The sequence below is a fragment of the Phocoena phocoena genome, chromosome 4 (genome assembly GCF_963924675.1).
Source record: "Phocoena phocoena chromosome 4, mPhoPho1.1, whole genome shotgun sequence".
Classification (NCBI taxonomy): Eukaryota; Metazoa; Chordata; class Mammalia; order Artiodactyla; family Phocoenidae; genus Phocoena; species Phocoena phocoena.
Window position 1 is genome coordinate 95,912,648 of NC_089222.1, and position 8,668 is coordinate 95,921,315.

At 33.2% G+C, this 8,668-nt stretch overlaps 1 pseudogene; it reads left to right on the forward strand.

Annotated features, from left to right (window-relative positions):
* Window positions 1-334: 334 nt before the first annotated feature.
* On the forward strand, window positions 335-5,908 carry LOC136122052 (eukaryotic translation initiation factor 1A, X-chromosomal-like; annotated as a pseudogene).
* The last annotated feature ends 2,760 nt before the right edge of the window (window positions 5,909-8,668 follow it).

The window sequence follows — 8,668 nt, forward strand, 5'->3', positions numbered from 1 at the left end:
TAAATGCTCCAGTTCTGCCTACCTCACAACTGGGGAGCAGAACCTACCCTGCAAAAAGGCTGTGACAGCCAAAGAGCAAAGATGAGGACCTGCCCAACATCCAGTGCAGGCTATGGTCACCATAACACCAAACACACCCCAATCAAGGGGACAATCAGTGGCCAGCATACTCTGAGGAAAGTCATGGCAAGCATCTGTACCAAAAACATCTCTCACACCAAAAATAATGGACTCACACAGTCAACACAGGGATGCTCCCACATAAAAACAGCCCTACAAGACTATAGTAGATAACTTTCTCCTACATTCATAGAGACAGAGAAATGTAAGCAAAATGAAGAAGAGGAAATACTCTCAATTTAAAGAACAAGAGAAATCCCCCAAAAGAATAATGAAACAGACCTCTCCAATCTACCAGAGTCAGAGTTCAAAAAGGAGGTAATAGGGCTTCCCTGGTGGCGCAGTGGTTGAGAGTCCGCCTGCCGATGCAGGGGACATGGGTTCATGCCCCAGTCTGGGAAGATCCCACATGCCGTGGAGCAGCTGGGCCAGTGAGCCATGGCCACTGAGCCTGCACGTCTGGAGCCTGTGCTCCGCAATGGGAGAGGCCACAACAGTGAGAGGCCTGCATACCGCAAAAAAAAAAGAAAAGGAGGTAATAAAAATGCTAAAGGAATTAAGAAAGATTATCAATAGAAATACAGATCACTCTAAGAGGAAACTATAAAGAGGAACCAATCAAAATTAGACAACTCAATTGCTGAGATAAAAACCAACCAGCTAAAGGAAATGAATAGCAGACTAAATAATGCAGAACAGCAAGTAAGTGATCTGGAAGATAGAATAATGGAAGTCACCCAATCAGAACATCAGACAGAAAGACAAATGAAAAAAAAAAAAATGAAAGCAACATGAGATCTATGGAATAATATAAAGCATGCCAACCTATGCATAATAGGTGTTTCAGAAGGAGAAGAAAAAGAGAATTGAAAATGTATTTGAAGAAATTATGGTTGAAAACTTCCCAAACCTAAAGAAGGACAGATACCCAGTTATAGAACGCACAGAGGGCCCCAAACAAGATGAACCCAAACAGACCCACACCAAGACATAGCATAATTAAAATGGCAAAAGTTAAACAGAGCATTCTAAAGACAGCAAGAGAAAAAACAAAGAGTCAGTTATGAGGGAACCCTCATAAGGCAATCAGCTGATTTCTCTACAAGAACTTTGTAGGTCATAAGGGAGTGGCATGATATAGTCAAAGTCCTGAAAGGGAAAAACCTACAAACCTAGGATATCAACCCAGCAAGGTAATTATTTAGAATGGAAGGAGAAACTAAGAATTTCTCAGAAAAGCAAAAACTAAAAGAATACAGCAATACTAAACCTAACCTGAAAGAAATATTGAAAGTTATTCTCTAAATAGAAAAAAGGAATCAATAGGAAAGGGAGAAAACACAATAGGAAAGGTAAATATATTAAAGGATTGAGGATCACTTAAGCCAGTACAGAGATTAAAAAACAACCAAAAACATTTCTAAAGGCAATTATAACTACAATGAATAGCAAAAGGATAAAAATAAAGATGTAAAATAGGACATCAAAAATCACAAAATGTAGCGGAGGAGAGTTAAAAAAAAGTAGATCTTTTAGAATATGTTTGAACTTATATGACTATTGGTCTAAAGCAAGTAGGTATAGTTATGGGTTAACATACTTGAAAACCAGAGTAACTACAAATCAAAAACATAGAGTAAGAATCACAAAAACCAAAAAGAAAGGAACTGAAGCATACTACAAAAGAAAACCATCAATCTACAAAAAGAAAAACATAAAAGAAGAAAGGAACAAAGCAGAAATACAAAATCAACTGGAAAACAAGGTTTAAAATGGCAATAAATAGTTATCAATAATTACTTTAAATGTCAGTGGACTAAATGCTCTGATCAAAAGACATGGAATGGAAAATTAGATTTAAAAAAAAAACCCAAGAACCTACAATATTCTGCCTACAAGAGACTTACTTTCAGGCGAGATACATAGATTAAAAGTGAGGGGGATGGAAAAAGATATTTCATGCAAATGGAAATGACAAGAAAATGGGGGTAGCAATACTCATATCAGACAAAATAGACTTTAAGACAAAGACCATAAAGACAGAGAAGGACACTATATAATGATAAAAGGAATTTATTTACAAAACAGAAACAGACTCACAGACATAGAAGACAAATGTATGGTTACCAAAGGAAAAAGCAGGATGCAGGGGATGGATAAATTAAGAGTATGGGATTATCAGATACACACTATTATATATAAAATAGAAAAACAACCAGGATTTACTGTATAGCACATGGAACAATATTCAATGTAATAACCTGTAATGGAAAGACTCTGAAAAAAAAAGTAAAAGAATCTGAATCACTTTGCTCTATACGTGAAACTAGTACAATATTGTAAAGCAACTACACTTCAATTTAAGAAAATCAGTTTCATTTTTATATATTAACAACAAATTATCTATAAAAGAACTAAATAATCTCATTAACAATAAAATAAAATAAAATACTTGGGAATAAATTTAACCAAGGAGGTGAAAGGTCTGTACCTTGAAAACTATAAGACATTGATGAAAGAAATTGAATAAGACAAATAAATGGAAAGATATCCCATGTTATAGATCGCAGAATTAATCTTTTTAAAACCTCATAGACCTACTACCCAAACTCATCTATAGATTTAATACAATCCCTATCAAATTTCCAATGGCATTTTAAACAGAACTGAAAAAACAATCCTAAAATTAGTTTGGAACCACAAAAGACCTTAAATAGCCAAAGCAATCTTTAGAAAGAACAAAGCTGCAGATGTCACACTTCCTGATTTCAAATTACACTTTAAAGCTATGATACTGTCATAAAAACAGACACATAGACCAATGAAACAGAACTGATAGCTCAGAAATAAGATCACACATATATGGTCAACTATTACTTGACAAGGAAACCAAGCATGTTCAAAAGTAAAATGTCTCTTCAACAAATGGTAGTGGAAAAACTGAATATTAACGTGTAAAAGAATAAAACTGGACTCCTATCTCACAAAAATTAACTCAAAATAGATTAAAGACATACATAAAACCTGAAACTGTAAACCCTCCAGAAAGAAATCCTATAATTTGTGACAACATGAATGAAACTTGAGGATATTATGTTACGTGAAATAAGTCATACAGAGAAAGACAAATGTGGTGTAATCTCACCCTTATGTGGAATATAAACAACAACAAAAAAAACCCCACATAGAAACAGAGTGGATTGTTGGTTCCCAGGGATGGAGGGAAGTGTGCAAGGTTGGGGAAATAGGTGAAAGTTGTCAAAGGGTACATCTTCCAATTATAAGATGAATAACTTCTGAGGATCTAATGTAAAGCATGATGAGTAGTTTTAACAATATTGTACTGTATACTTAAAAGTTGCTAAGAGAGTAAATCTTAAAATTCTCACCACCAAAAAACAAAAAAGTAGTTCTATGAAGTGATGGATGTGATGGATATGTTAACTAACTTTTGTGGTAATCATGTCTATGTAATAATTTTCTAATCATTATCTATGTATATCAAATCATCATACTGTACATCTTAATCTCATGCAGTGATATATATAAATTATATCTCAGTAAAGCTGGGAAAGAAAAGATCTTTAAAGAGAAGAAAAATAATATGTCAGAAATTCAGATCTATATAAAGGAAGGAAGAGTATTGAAAAAGTAGTCAGTGAAGGTAAAGTAAAATCTGCTATTTTTCTTATTCTTGATTTAACAACCAACAGTTTGTTCAAAATAATAATACCAACAATTTATAGATTATGTATGCTTATGTATATATCTTATGTATTTATATATGTTTGTGCATGCTTACAGATAGGTGAAATGAATGACAGCAATTTAAAAAGCACAAAAGGGATGAATTAGAATTATTTTGTTGTTAGAAGCTATACTACCTACGAAGTGATGCAGTGTTATTTGGAAGTGGATCTGGATGACCTGTGTATGTATATTGCAAACTCCAGGGCAACCGCTTAAAAAAACAGAAGTATAACAAATAAAAGCTAAGACAGAAAATGGAATCATATAAAATTCTTAACTAAAACCACAAAAGGCAGAAAAAGCATGGAAAACAAAAATAGAAAAAAAGAACAAAGGCAACAAATAGAAAACAGTAAGGAATACAGTAAATAGTAATCAAACTATGTCAATAATCACTTTGTAGTCAATAGGCTAAATATGCCAATTAAACAGACTATCAGAGTGGAGCAAAAAAGCAAGACTCAATTGTATGTTGCCTACAAGAAACTAACTTTAAATACAGACACAGATTAAAAGTAAGTGAATGGAGGAAAACATACCATATAACACTAATCAAAAGCAAGCAGGAGTCGCTATACTAATTTCAGTCTAAGCAGACTTCAAAGCAAGAAAATTTATCAGGGTTAAAGAAGAGCATAACATGATGATAAAGGAGTCAATTCTCCAAGAAGACATAACAATTCTTAACATGTATGTGCCAGGCAACAGAGCATCAAACTCAGTAAGGCAAACACTAATAGAACTGAAAGGAGAAACACATGAATTCATTATCATAGTTGGAAACTTCAACACTTTTACAGAAATGAACAGATGCAGCAGGCAAAAAATCAGTAAGGACATAGGTGAACTCAACAACACCATCAATCAACTGAATATTATGGACATCTACAGACTACTTTTTCCAACAACAATAGAATACATATTCTTTTCAAGTTCATGTAGAACATTTACCAAGATAGACTACATTCTGGGCCATAAAGCATACCTTAACAAACTTAAAGAATAGAAATCTTACAATGTCTGCTCTCAGACCACAATGGAATTAAACTAGAAATCAGTAACAGAAAAATAAGTGATATATCCCCAAATATGTGAAGATTTAACAATACACTTCTAAATAACTTATGGATCAAAGAAGAAATCTCAAGTGAAACTAAAAACTATTTTGAACAAAATGAAAATGAAAACACAACTTGCCAAAGTTTGTGTGATGCAGTGAAAGCAGTACTTACAGGGAAATTTATGGCATTTGATGCATATATTAGAAAAGAAGAAAGATCTAAATTTTTACCTCAGAAAACTGGAAAAATAGCAAACCAAATCCATATAAGCAGAAGAAAAAAAAATGACACAAACAGATCTCAGAAGAACTGGGTTTTGAGACTCTCTAGTGCTTGGTGACCTGGCTATCCCCACCTGCTGTGTCCTAATGTAGTCCCTGGAGCCCATTGGAGAATCCCTGCTGCCTGAATAGGAGTCAGAGATACCTTGAGGCTGCAGTTATTGCCACGTTCAAGAATAAAGATAAAGAAGGTAAAAACTGATGCAGGGGTAAGAATGAGAATGAATCTGAAAAAAGAGAGCTGGTGTTCAAAGAGGATGAACAAGAATATATGCTCAAATAATAAAAATGTTGAGAAATGGATGATTAGAAGTGATGTATTTTGATGGCATAAAGAGGTTATGTCACTTCAGAGGGAAATGGAGCAAAAAATTTGCATAAATACCTCAGACATCATATTGGTTGGTCTACAAGATGACCAAGATAACAAAGCTGATATAATTTTAAAATACAATGCAGATGAAGCTAGAAGGCACATGATGAGCATCCTGATCATATTAAATTCTATAAAACCAACTCATTTGATCTTGGAGATATACACATAATCCATTTGATGACATTTGAGATGATAAAGAAAATCTTGATAATATCGAAACTGAACTAACATTTTATGTTCCAATTATTCTGAGGATTGTTTTACAATTTGGATTTTTGGCTATGATCCTGTTAAAGAAGATCAAAATTTTATTAGCCTGAGAGAAACTTGTTAAAGCAGTTTCCAAGCCATTTGAATCTCTTTAAAAGCTGGTAATCCTGAATATATTAAGTAAAATGTTAAACCCACTTTGTTCTTTTGCTGTAGTTGAGCTTATAAGTAAAAGACCCCATTTTCTATTTAAAAGGAGAGAAAAAATGCCTTTTTGACTTTGACAACTTCCAGTAAGTAAATGGATGTTTTGAATAAGCCATTTGCCTTACACTCATCATGGAGTATGATCAAGCCATAGTTTTGATTAGATTGTTGACTGTACGGTGTCTTTCTATATACTCTAGTTACCTAGATATTCCTTTGAGATTTTGACACAATTTAAGAGAGGCAGAGATCTGCATTTGAAGTAAGAAATGATAATTCTGTTTTACATATTTAAGTGGCATGTGGCTATTTTATGCTAATTTCGATACCATGTGTATTCTTTTCATGATCTTATTTTGCCAGTATAAACATACCAACAAGAAAAGCATTCTCAAAACTCAGTTTTTGGAACCCAGATTTTAATAACAATTTTGAATTTGTAAAGTTAGCACTTGCAAAAATTCAACAATAGGTGGCACCCAGTAATCTTAATAGTGGATAAATTGATATATCTTATACTATAATCTTAGTAATCTTATGATATACTATAATCTTAATAGTGGATACATTGATAAATTGATATATTTGGACACTTTTTTTTTACCTACTGTGCATAGGAATTTCCCAAATGAGAAAAGTATTATATTTTGATCATATGCATGTATATAGAATTTTTTTAATGAAAATGTTTTTGTCTTATTATAAAGAGAAAAGCTTTACTTTTTAAAAAATTAATTCATTTTATTTTTGGCTGCATTGGGTTTTTGTTGCTGCACATGGGATTTTTCTAGATGTGGTGAGCAGGGGCTACTCTTTGTTGCGGTGAGCAGGCTTCTCATTGTGGTGGCTTCTCTGGTAGCAGAGCATGGGCTCTAGGTGTGCGAGCTTCAGTAGTTGCAACATGCAGGCTTGGTAGTTGTGGCTCATGAGCTCTAGAGTGCAAGCTCAGCAGTTGTGGCACACGGGCTTAGTTGCTCTGTGGCATGTGGGATCTTCTGGACCAGGGCTCAAACCCGTGTCCCCTGCACTAGCAGGTGGACTCTTAACTACTTAACTACTTAGGGAAGCCCTATGTAGAATTTTTTATAGCACAAAAATATTATGGTAAAAGTCTTATTTTATTTTCAGAAATCATATACATGTAAGCTAGAAATTAAATGTTTGAATAGCATGTTTGGTACTTTTTAGAAAAAGACAATTTGTACAAGTTATTATAAAATTTTCATGTACATATAACTTAAGTGTTTATAAAGCACCCAAATTATCTGTAAGCTGGGGGAAAAGGAGGGAATAACAACTTAATGAGAAGATTGTCCCCAATTTCTGAATGGAAGAGTTACAACTGTTATAATAAAAGCAATGTCATGCTGCAGAGTTAAAAAATTAGAAATAAGAATTAGAGTAGAAATCAGTAAAATTGAAAACAGGAAATTAGTATAGAAAATCTAAAGAAACCAAACACATGTTACTTGAAGAGGTCAATACAATTGATAAGACTGCAGTTAGGTTAACAAAGAAGAAAGAACACAAAAACTAATATTAGAAATGAAAAAGGGACATCACTACATATCCTATAGACATTAAATGGATAATAAAGGAATACTATGAAAAACTCCATGAACACAACTTTGATAACCTAAATGAAATGGACCAATTCCTTCAGGAATACAATTCACCAAAATTCACACAAGAAGAAATAGTCAATCTGAATAGGCCTGTATCTACTAAGAAATTGAAATAATGATAAATAATTTTCCAAGACAGAAAGTAGAAGTAGCAGGCCCATAAGTGTACACTGGTGAATTCTACCAAATATTTAAGGACGAATTTATATCAGTTCTATACAGTCTTTTTCAGAGGATAGAAGCAGAGGAAATACATACTTCGCAACTCATTCTATGAGGCCAACATTACCTTATTACCAAAACCTGACAAACATGTTAAAAGAAAATTACAGACCAATATCTCTCATGAACACTGACACAAAACTCCTTGAAAAATATTAGCATATTGAATCCAACAATGTATAAAAAGAATTGTAGACCGAGACCAAGTGAGATTTATCTCAGGCATGCAAAGCTGGTTCAACATTCAAAAATCAATTAATGTAATGCAACACATCAACAAGCTGAAACAAACAAAATCACATGATTATATCAATAAATAAAAAAAGGATTAGACAAAATCCACCACCCACTTATGATAAAATATCTCAGTAAGCTAATAGATGGAAACTTCCTCAATTTGATAAAGAATATCTACAAAAGTCCTACAACTAACATCATACTTAATGGTGATAAACTTGAAGATTTCTAACTAAGGTCAGGTAGAAGGCAACGATGTCCCTTCTGACCACTCCTTTTCAACATCATACTGGAAGTTCTAGCTATTGTAATAAGATAAGAAAAGGAAATTAAAATTATACATACTGGGAAGGAAGACATAATTCTCTCTTTGTTTGAAGATGACATGATCATCTATGTAGAAAATTTGAAAAAGTTGACAGAAACATCCTGGAGCAACATACAAGGTTAATATACAAAGTTGATCAATTCCATATGTACCAGCAATGAACAAGTGGATATTGAAATTAAAACCAATACCATTTACATTAGCACCTGGAAAAGTAAAGTAGTTAGGTATAAATCTAATTAAATATGTTC